The sequence below is a fragment of the Misgurnus anguillicaudatus genome, chromosome 20 (genome assembly GCF_027580225.2).
Source record: "Misgurnus anguillicaudatus chromosome 20, ASM2758022v2, whole genome shotgun sequence".
Taxonomy (NCBI): Eukaryota; Metazoa; Chordata; class Actinopteri; order Cypriniformes; family Cobitidae; genus Misgurnus; species Misgurnus anguillicaudatus.
This window is the reverse complement of record NC_073356.2, coordinates 26080887-26091730: the sequence shown is the minus strand read 5'-3', so window position 1 is coordinate 26091730 and position 10844 is coordinate 26080887.

Below are 10844 nucleotides of genomic sequence, written 5' to 3'. Positions count from 1 at the left end.
TTTATGACTTTTTGGGCTTGTTTAGCCTGTCAAAAATGCGATTCATTTAGCGATACTTGGCGAGGCCGCCATGGACACGCCCTTTAATGAAAAGTCAAGGTCGTTGTTTTTTATCATCACACAAGGTCTTGAGATTACACTGGTGAAATATGATGTTGATATGGTTAAATATCTAAGAGCAGTAAATCACAGCGTAAAACATGGTATTTCCTGCTGCCTCTAGGTGGCGCTATGAGTGTTACTGAATTATGCCATGTTGATGTGTTCAGGCCTGGACCCTTATCAAACGTGTGAAGTCAGGGGCAGATCGGACATTGTATGCCTGAGTTATAACAACTTCCTGTTTCATGGCGAAACATCACACTTTGCCAGGCCGCCACGGACACGCCCTTCAACGAAAAGTCAAGATCTTCGCAATTTATCAAGGAAAAGGGCTTAACATCAGTCAGACCAAATATGATGATGATTTGATTAAATCTCTAAGAGCAGTAAATCAGAGCATAAAACATGGTATTTCCTCCTACCTCTAGGTGGCGCTATGAGTGAAGTTGAATATTGGCATTGAAATGTGTTCAGGCCAAGACCCTTATCAAACGTATGAAGCGTGGGCCAGATTGGACATTGTATGCCTGAGTTAGAGCCACTTCCTGTTTCATGGCGAAAATGCCGAAATTTGTCAGGCCGCCACGGACACACCCTCTGACGAAAAGTCAAGATCTCCGCAATTTAACATCGCAAAGGCCTTTAGATGAGATTGACCAAATATGACGATGATCGGATTAAATCTGTAGGAGGAGTTCGTTAAAGTATGAAGGCTGGAAATGACCAAATTTGCACAAAAATCAAGGCAAAAATTCAAAATGGCCGACTTCCTGTTGGGTTTAGAGCTTCGCTCCAAGACACTTTTTTGTAGGTCTTGGGGTGATAGATGATCCTACCAAATTTCGTATCTGTACGTTTTTCGTAGTGGGGGGGCTGTTCTCTTGAAATTTTGCAGGTGGCGCTATCGAGCCATTTCTACACGCCCACTTTTGGCGCCTATGCCACATGTAAATTTTCGCCACTCCTGACATGTGTGCAAAATTTCATGAGTTTTCGAGCATGTTTCGCCCCTCAAAAATGCGATTCACTTTGGAGAAGAAGAAGAATAAATAATAATAATAATAATAAACGGAGCAAAAACAATAGGGTCCTCACACTTGTGTGCTCGGGCCCTAATAATAATAATAATAATAATAATAATAATAATAATAATAAACCGAGCAAAAACAATAGGGTCCTCGCACCCTGGTGTGCTCGGGCCCTAATAATAAACGGAGCAAAAACAATAGGGTCCTCACACCCTGGTGTGCTCGGGCCCTAATAATAAACGGAGCAAAAACAATAGGGTCCTCACACCCTGGTGTGCTCGGGCCCTAATAATAATAATAATAATAATAATAATAATAATAATAAACCGAGCAAAAACAATAGGGTCCTCGCACCCCGGTGTGCTCGGGCCCTAATAAGCATTTAAATGAGTTTTGTTTACACTGATACAAAATTGGGTCGGATATGCTGTAAAAATAGATATATATCAAAACAACAACCTATTCATAAAAAATCTGCAAATAAATTTTAACTACAAGTTTATTCACTGTTATCTGCAAGTAGATTCTCTTTGATAATTGAAGCCACTGAGTCCTGTTTGAACCCGACTGCTCCTGCTGGTGATAAATGGGTGTGGCTGTGACCTGGTTTGCCTGGTGGTCTCCTAATGGCTAATTTTAAGACATAATTTAAAACGGCTCAATAATGCTACTGAAATATTGGGTCATGTTTTTAGATGGCTACACAAGGACAGAAGGAAAATGAAAGAGACAGAATTTAAAAAGTGGTTCATTCCGTTTCAAAACATTTGTTCACACATCTGGCCATACCAAGATAAACATTATATTTATGATAGTATTTATAAAAGCTATAAATTATGAAGGCAATGTTTCTCCTATTTACATTAAATAGCTGAAGGAGTAAAAGTTGAATTAAAGTTATTAATTCAGCTATAGTAGTAACTAGGACTGGGAGAAACTTTCAAAGGCCTAGTATGATAATATTTACTTTTATAAAAAACCACTAACATTTACATAGTGATGGATTAACATAATCCTACAATCATAGAGTGGATATTCTAACTTTTGTGACATTTGATCATATTAGCCCTTTAATCTTTGTAATGCAAGATGACCTTATGGCCTCAGTACCATTGAATGTCAAATAAATCCCTGGTTAAGTAGTTTAAGTGTCCTCTGTCTGAGATAAATGGGCTTACTGGACTTGGATGGTATGATATATGAGAGACCTCACTGGAATAGTGTAAGACTGATAGTAACAGCCCAGTAAAAACGCAAGAAATTGTTGATATTTACTACTTAATCACACTTTTTCTTACTGACAGCAGTCCTGTCAGTTTATAATTCCAGGATTTGCTTTCATCTTTATAGATAATGTACAATAATTGAGACTTTGAATAACCATATAAACCATTCAGCTGCACATAGAGACACTACTGCACATTTAACATGACAAGCTGTAAATCTGTCAAATTTTCTTTCGTGTGATTCAATCTCTGGAGGGGACAAACCTGTCAGAGATGAAATATAATCTTTTAATAATGTTTCTATGTATCATATCTCTCCATACTAATTCAACACACAAAATGAAAACAATAAATGGAAAGTTCCCCCTTCTGAAATGGCAAAGACTGGCAATTATAAAAACAAACTTTTTGAAGAACTTGGAACAAAATCTGATGGTAGTCTCTTATTTTTAATTTACCATAAAATTAATATACAACAAGCATATAACTTGGTACAACAGATTTTAAAATTGGTTTGCAGTTGATGCACAGAAATTAAATTTGGTGTTTACAATCAATATTACTTTCACACTACAGTCCTAAGATTTAAAATGCATTGTTATTACATAAACATACACCATTGGAGATCACATAATTCAAGCTACTTAGTTACATTCTCACTAAAGACAACAAACATAAGATTAAAGTTTTGGCAAGTCATTAATCTCAATCATTGTCATATATACTGTACACAAGATTCTTACATTATGAAGTGTTTTACCCTAAACAAAAGTTTTGGATACTTACTGCAAGCAAAAACATTGCGCTGTGATAATATGGTAAGCCTTTTATTGCTGGTTTCCTACAATTGCATTGGTAAATGATAGGTTTATGTTATATAAAGACTTGAGATGTCAGCTCCAGTAAGCTTTTTGAGTTCAGCTACTAAACCTGTCTGGATTAAAGTATCTGCGAAATGATTAAATGTTACTGCTGGGGTTCAAGGACCCCAGTCTTTGAAATGTTTAGTCATGACAACAAGAAGACATTTACACCGTGTGCGTGTTTTCTCTGTGTAATGTTTCCTGTTGAACAAGATGGCTATTAGTTAATCAGCTAATTAGCACCCCTGGGTTTAATTAGGGCAACAGAACACACACTTGCACACTTGCTAATACACACTCACTCACACTAGCTGCTCTGTTAGACTGCTCATTAATTACTTCACTGTTCATTAGTGACAGAGCCCCAGGCCTTTATTAGAGAACTAGATACACAACGCATAAACAAGAAGTATGGCTGTTACACACACACACACACACACAATTTCACCCACAGTCTCACTCTGGGCTATTCCTTTGTGCATTTACATTTACAATTATGCATTTGGCAGATGCTTTTATCCAAAAATGCATTACAAGGTAAATGTTTTTTCAGCTGTGTGTTCCTCGGGTTAAACCCATGACCTTCTGTGCTGCTAACGCAATTTTCTACCACTAAGCTATATAGAAGCACTGTGCTGAGTTTCATAGGTTTTAAAGTGCTTTGGCTCCATGCACCTTCTTTACTAAATTGACAAGTGGATCCATTGATTTACTTTAGACAGCTTTCATTGAATGATTATGTATATTTAAGCATATGCCTACCAAACTTTGGGGCTAAATGCAACACTGATTAAAAACACAGTTGCGTTATATACTGTATGTAAAATATTGGCATACTTCCCTTTAGACATTCTGTTAAGGAACGTTGCACCTATACTCTCAGTATTAGTAGACTGTCTGCTTAATATCTGCTAACACTTAATTGTGCTTAGCAATTCTCATAATTGCTCACAAATGTAAACACAAAGAGGATCATCCCACACGGTCAGAAAGAAAAGGCACAAAACCATTGAAATGTTATAAGGACCAATTTTGTACCTTAAGGAACAATTTTGTACCATTTTAAGATTAACTGTATATTTAAAGGTACACAATAGATAATTGAGGTACAGTAATGTAACCCATGTTACCTGTAAAGGTACAAAACTGAAGGGTACCACTTAGGGTTCTCAAACTTTTTTGGCGTGCGGCCCCCCATGTAAGGTGCATCCTTTCGTGCCCCCCCAAAGTAAATGTATGATATAAAACATTCCAAAATGTAGGTGGTGATGGTTAGTAGCCTTATCTGTTTACACAATTTATAATAAATTATCAAATGTTTTTTATAAAATGTCATCAAACTGGCCCCCCCTGGCACCATGGCCCCCAGTTTGAGAACTGACTTAGGCTACCAGCAACAGTTTTGTACCTTTCTTCAGACAGTCTAGGTGAAAAAAGTGCACTAAAATACACTTGAAGTACACTTAGTAAATGAAGAGTTTCATTGCAAAACGAGATAAATCCATTTTTAACATTTTTGTCAAAACATGTTTATTATTATGTTATCATGTTATTATTGTGTTTTATGGTGCTACTTAGCTGTATTTGTTAAGTTATGAAGGTTTAAATCCAAACAAACCAACTGCAGTTGAATTAATATTAATTGGAATGCACAACCAAAAAACGAGATTTCTGAAAAATTAAAAAAACTCGTTATCTCGTTTTGCAACAAAATTCTTCAAATGTACTATTTTTACAAACTAATTTTGTACCTAATATTCAAAACATTTTAGTACTTCTTCAGTACTTCTTGAGATAGACTTCTTGAGGAACATCTCAGTACATGATTTTTTTTGTGCATTTTTTTCAAACACATTTAAGTACTACTGAAATAGAATTATATGTTAACTATTGTGTATTGCTTTTACACTTTTATTTAACATAAAAAATAACAATGTGCTATGAATGTATTTAAGTATATTTTGAGTACATTTATTTATGCTTTATGCTAATTAATTAGCATTTATGCTAATTTTAGTACATTGTGCCTTCACCCTGTGACGTTGGGGGTGGGGTTCAATTCATGCTTTTTTCAGATAACCGTACATTTTTATATAATTCACATTGTAGGAGTTCAAAAATTCGCAACCACATAAAATAGGTAGGTTTTACCATGATCAAATTGGATTGTCATACACAAATGCTATATACTATACAGTCTTCATCGTCCTTCTATTCTATCATTCTTTTATGAATCCCATCCTTTCCTTACAAAACCCTATTGTTTACATTACTTCACTGTCATTTATTCAGCTCTACCATTTTTCTCATACATGTATGCGAATGAGTGTCTTCTCACGGGCATGCACGCATCTGTCTGTGCTCATCTGTGATGAGGCCTTTATATGAAGGATGGTCCACAGAAGAGCCAGGCAGGTGTGTTCTGTATGTGGGAGGTTGGCTGAGTTCGAATTTGGAGTACAGGTTTGGATGTGTACGTGTGTGTGTGTCTAGAGCACAAAACACTAAGCCCAGCGATAAATCATGCAGAACCTCCCTCTGTAATCACACACACTCCGAGTTGTGATGTATGAGCCGTGTCAGAATCAGTGGCCCCATGACACACACACTTCACAAAGGGACACGGGCAAGCACACACACGTGGTGCAGGGGAGAAGTTCGCGAGGATAAGCAGCATGTGTTTAAGTCTCCACAGGTCTTCTTCACTGCCTCTTACTCGTTTTTTTCAATTATTTTTCTTTTTAGAAAAAAATAAAAATAAAAAAATATATATATATAGATATAGATATAGATAGATAGATAGATAGATAGATATATGTACTTTTTGCAAGCGAGTTGATATTTAAAGACTCATGCATCTTTCTTTAAGCTGTGGCCTTCATGATGTGAAATCACACATTTATGCAGCAAGGATTTGGCTTTAGCGAGAATTTTTACTTCAGACCAGAAAAGATAAGGGATTAGAGTGATAAAGCAACATGCATTACTCATTGGTTGTTTATATTTTCTACCTTTTGTATTGGATGCAGTGTTGGGGGTAACGCATTACAAGTAAAGTGCATTACTTAGTAATATTACTTTTCTGAACGAGTAAAGTAACACATTATTTTTAAATTGACACATTAATATTTGAGTTACTTTTGGAAAAAAGTAATGGAAGTTACTTTTTTAATTTGATTAATTCGATAAAGAAAATTATGTACTGAATTAACTAAACGTAGTCACATTCTGCACTCTATGCGTACATGCCTGTGTGGGAACAGTTGGAGTCAGAAACTGAGATGGCAGGCCAGAGCTCAACATTTTTGTGAAGAAATATGAAATTTTCAGTCATAAAAACACCTGCAAGGCCTGAAAGAGATCAAGCCTCAGCCAAGAAAAAGTAATGCAAAAGTAACTAAAAAGGTTACGTAAGCATTACTTTCCATGAAAAGTACCTAAGTAACGCAATTAGTTACTTTTTTTGGGGAGTACTTAATATTGTAATGTATTACTTTTTAAAGTAACTTTCCCCAACACTGATTGGATGGTATACATTATATCATTACATTTTGAGTGCTGTATCTACTTGTATACTTATTTTATATACTTTCACTTTATTTTATCTTTTTTACTTTTATTTGTTTTTTGCTTCATGCCTGATCAGAGAAAAGTCCCTTTAAACGCTCTAGTGAATGCTGGGTTATTTTCAACCCAGTGTTGGGTCAAAAATGGACAAACCCAACCAACTGAGTTGTAATTTAACATATGCTGGCGTGTTTTAACCCAAAATGCTGGGTTATTTTAACCCATTGTTGGGTCAAATTTTGCTGGGTTAATTTAATCCAATGGCTGGATTTGTCCCTTTTTGACCCAACATGGGAGGAAAATAACCCAGCATGTTTTAGTGAAAATGCTTGATTGTTTTCAACCTAACTGTTAAAAATAAAGGTACAAAGCTGTCACTGGGGCAGTACCCTTTAAAAAATGTCCTAATATTAGGTACAAATATGTATCTTAGAACTGCCAATATGTACCTTTGAAGTACTAATATGCACTCTTTGGGTACAAAGATGTACCTTTTTGAAAGCGTACTGTCCCAGTGACAACTTTTGTATCTTTTCTGAGAGTGTAACATTGGATCAAAAATGGACAAACCCAACCCATTGGGTTGTAATTTAACCTATGAGTGTTTTAACCCAAACTGCTTGGTTGTTTTTAAAATTGTTGGGTGAAATATAAACATTTCCTGGGTTAATTACACCCACCAGCTGGGTTTGTCCCTTTTTGACCCAACACTGGGTTGAAAATAACCCAGCTTTTTTACTGCATATGTTTTGTTTTTCATGGAAAGCAACTACAACCTTGTTAAAAAGCAATAAGTTGCCCTTGTCAAATAATCTATGTACAAACATAATAATATCCGTTTGCAAATACGGTGAAATAATAGAGGTTAGTGTGTCATAAGAGTATACGGCTGACATGTTGACTCATCAAAGTAAGAGTGAGGGTATCCATGGGGATGGGTGATAGTTCCTGGTCAGCAGTTTCCATAGAGACGCCTGGGAGAGTCTGAAATGATGAATAATTTAAAATTCATGCTGAGTGTTGGACATCAATACACACACACTTGTAAGGACAGAAGAGTATTCTTGCTGACAACCAGAATAACTGCACATTGTAAGTGTGCTTCCATAAGGTTCCACATCTTAATTTTTTTGCACAACACCTACGGCCTTTAAAATGCAGTAAATGCATCCCAAACCTGGTATCATCCTATAATTATATTGTAGTTATTTATTCAAGACGTTTATTCACTAAATCATGCAAATCATGTAATTACAGCAAGTGCCTTAAGGGGTCAGCACGAGCAACTGTATGTTACTCTCCAAGTCCAAAAGTGCACCTTCAATCATAAAACTGTCAGTTTGGCAGTGTAAAGTATGCTTACTACTACTTAATTACTACTTAATATAGACAGCGGTAAAGGTATATTCATATAAAAGAGATGAAATGGATCAAAATAAGACACCTCCTGTTCTGTTTCCTAAAATAAAGACCCACATTTGTAACCGGTTGTTTTTGTGGCAATGCCACAACATTTTGTATTACATTCAAAGAACAGATATTAACATATACTGTATGATTGTTAACTGTTTGGGATATAAAAGTGGCTTAAGACATAAGGATCAAAACTATGTTTAAATATAACCAACAAAAAAAGTTAACACAATAGGTAACAGTACTTATTTTATAAGTTTATTAGCTTGTTCTTGTGCAGAAGTGGATGCAGTGCCCTATGCAGTTTCTGTCACAGCAGGAATCCATGTGTGGACTGAGACCTGACCTTCATGTGAACCTGTGGGGTGTGATGCCTTTAAAACAGGCTGGTCACTTCACAGTGTGAGCTAACATATGTGTTCCATAGACACGCCATGTGGGGGAGAACATGAATTTAAGCAAAGCCTCATGGACTCTCACACTGGTCTTTCACAACATCTGGGCTTCAGACATAATTTAGCTTTTAATTTATCATACCTAAATATGTTTCCTTATGGACCCTAGGTAGTATGTCATTTAATAGTGATTTTCAATATTCAATTAAATATCTTCTATAATTGGTGTATCAATAAAATATATACGTTGTTTGTTTATCATTCCAGTAAATATATTCTGTTCTACGTTGGTGGTTTAATTTTGTGCCAACCTTGTGACCTCTTGGACTCTTGCATCTTTCTTTCTCATACACTCCTTGAATTGTCATCTTTACCCTCACGCACATACATACACAAACACCCAACTAAATAAACAATCTTTTCTTGTCTGAGATCAAGGTGTCTACCACTATGAAGCCAATATCAATATTGCTTTTAGAAATAATAATGTTGTGGGTGACAGGATGTGTTTGTGGACATGTAGACACATGTGCCACTTGCAGAAACATCCGACTCTATATCAAGCCAAATCACTGATGCTTCATTGACACAGCACACACATGCATTATGATTTACAGTCAACACACGAGGCAGTAGTGCTCTCTTGTTTAGGACAGTTACAATTGCAATGTTTGCTTAAATGCCTTGAATGCTCATAGCATACCTTTGCGGTTTATCATTTTTATACAATTAATTTATATAAAACCTACAGTTTTCACATCCTTTATGGTCTTTTATGTTTTAGATAGACTAGCAGCGTACTAATAGCAAACTCTCCGAAAAGCTTAGCTAGTGTAAAACAAAAATTCATAGATTTTCTTATTCATTCATAATTAATGTTTAATTTCTTTTCACTTTCTTGTCCTAAGTGTGTACGTCTGTAAAGTCTTCAGAGTATAAATACTGAAAAATATCAATGCAGTCAGAATTCATTTCTCATGTAAGCTCCACCCGCACTGTGTAATATCATTGCACCTGCTGCAGCCATGTTACGGCAGCAAAGTCTTTGATTATTACACCAGAATGAGAGTAGTTCCTAGACATAGCGGCCAAGAAAATCACAATTTTTAATTTTCTGTCAGTCTTAGTACACGATGTAACTACAGAAGGGTCAAGTTTTAAATAGGAAAAATATTGAAACTCTTTGGTTATTTTTTAGCGCGATGCTAATGGTCTGATAAGATTCAATGGATTGTGCTAAGCTATGCTAAAAGTGGTACCACCACACCCGGAGATTGGCTAAATGGAATCCAAAATGGTGTGAGTGTCCCTTTTTAATGGGTGTTTTCAAAAAAAAAGACACAAGAAGCTAGAATTATTTGTGTGTTGGCAGCTTATGCACATTTTGTTTGTCTGTTTGTTGGGACCAGATGAGGATCAAAACACATTTTGTGCCATAAAATGTGATCTGATAAAATGTGTACAGTATATAGTCACTTTTGAGTGTAAACCAGGGGTTCATGGTCATGTAACTGGATTTTGCACAGCTCTAACAACTTGGTGATGTCAGTGGAAAATTAAAGAAAACAAAAAGACAGAAAGGGAAATATTATTTTACCCCGCACCTCAACCAAAGAAATATTTGTTTAGGTCATGACCCCACTGAAGTGATGACCTCTTGTGGTTCACTGGGTAGACTGGATGTCATCCTTACAGAACAGTACCCACATGGAAACACACAACACCCAGGAACTGGCAAGATACAACAAAACATTTGCATATACAACAAAAGAAAAAAAATGGCAACAGAAGAAGTGGGAAGGCAAGTGTAACACTGGCATTGACAATCTTGATTGATTTGACATCGGGTTTCTGCATCCTAATAAATGAATAACTGTAGCTTACAGAATAACAGAGAGAGAGAAAGAGAGATACAGAAGTGATAGAATACACATCAATGGACAGTTTCCCGGACAGGGCTTATCCTAGTCCTGTTCCTGTATAGCTCAGTGGTAGAGCATTGCGTTTGCACCGCTAAAGGTCATGTGTTCGAACCCAGGGTACACACATACTGATAAAAATATGTATAGCTTGTAATGCACTGTAAGTCGCTTTGGATTAAAGCCTCTGCCAAATGCATAAATATAAATATAGGCCCAGACTAAAATGCATGTTTGAGCTGCCCTAAATTAAAAAAACAAAACATTGTACTAACATATCTTAACACATATATCGCTGCATATATCAGTGCCATTGTTTTATCTCAAGATG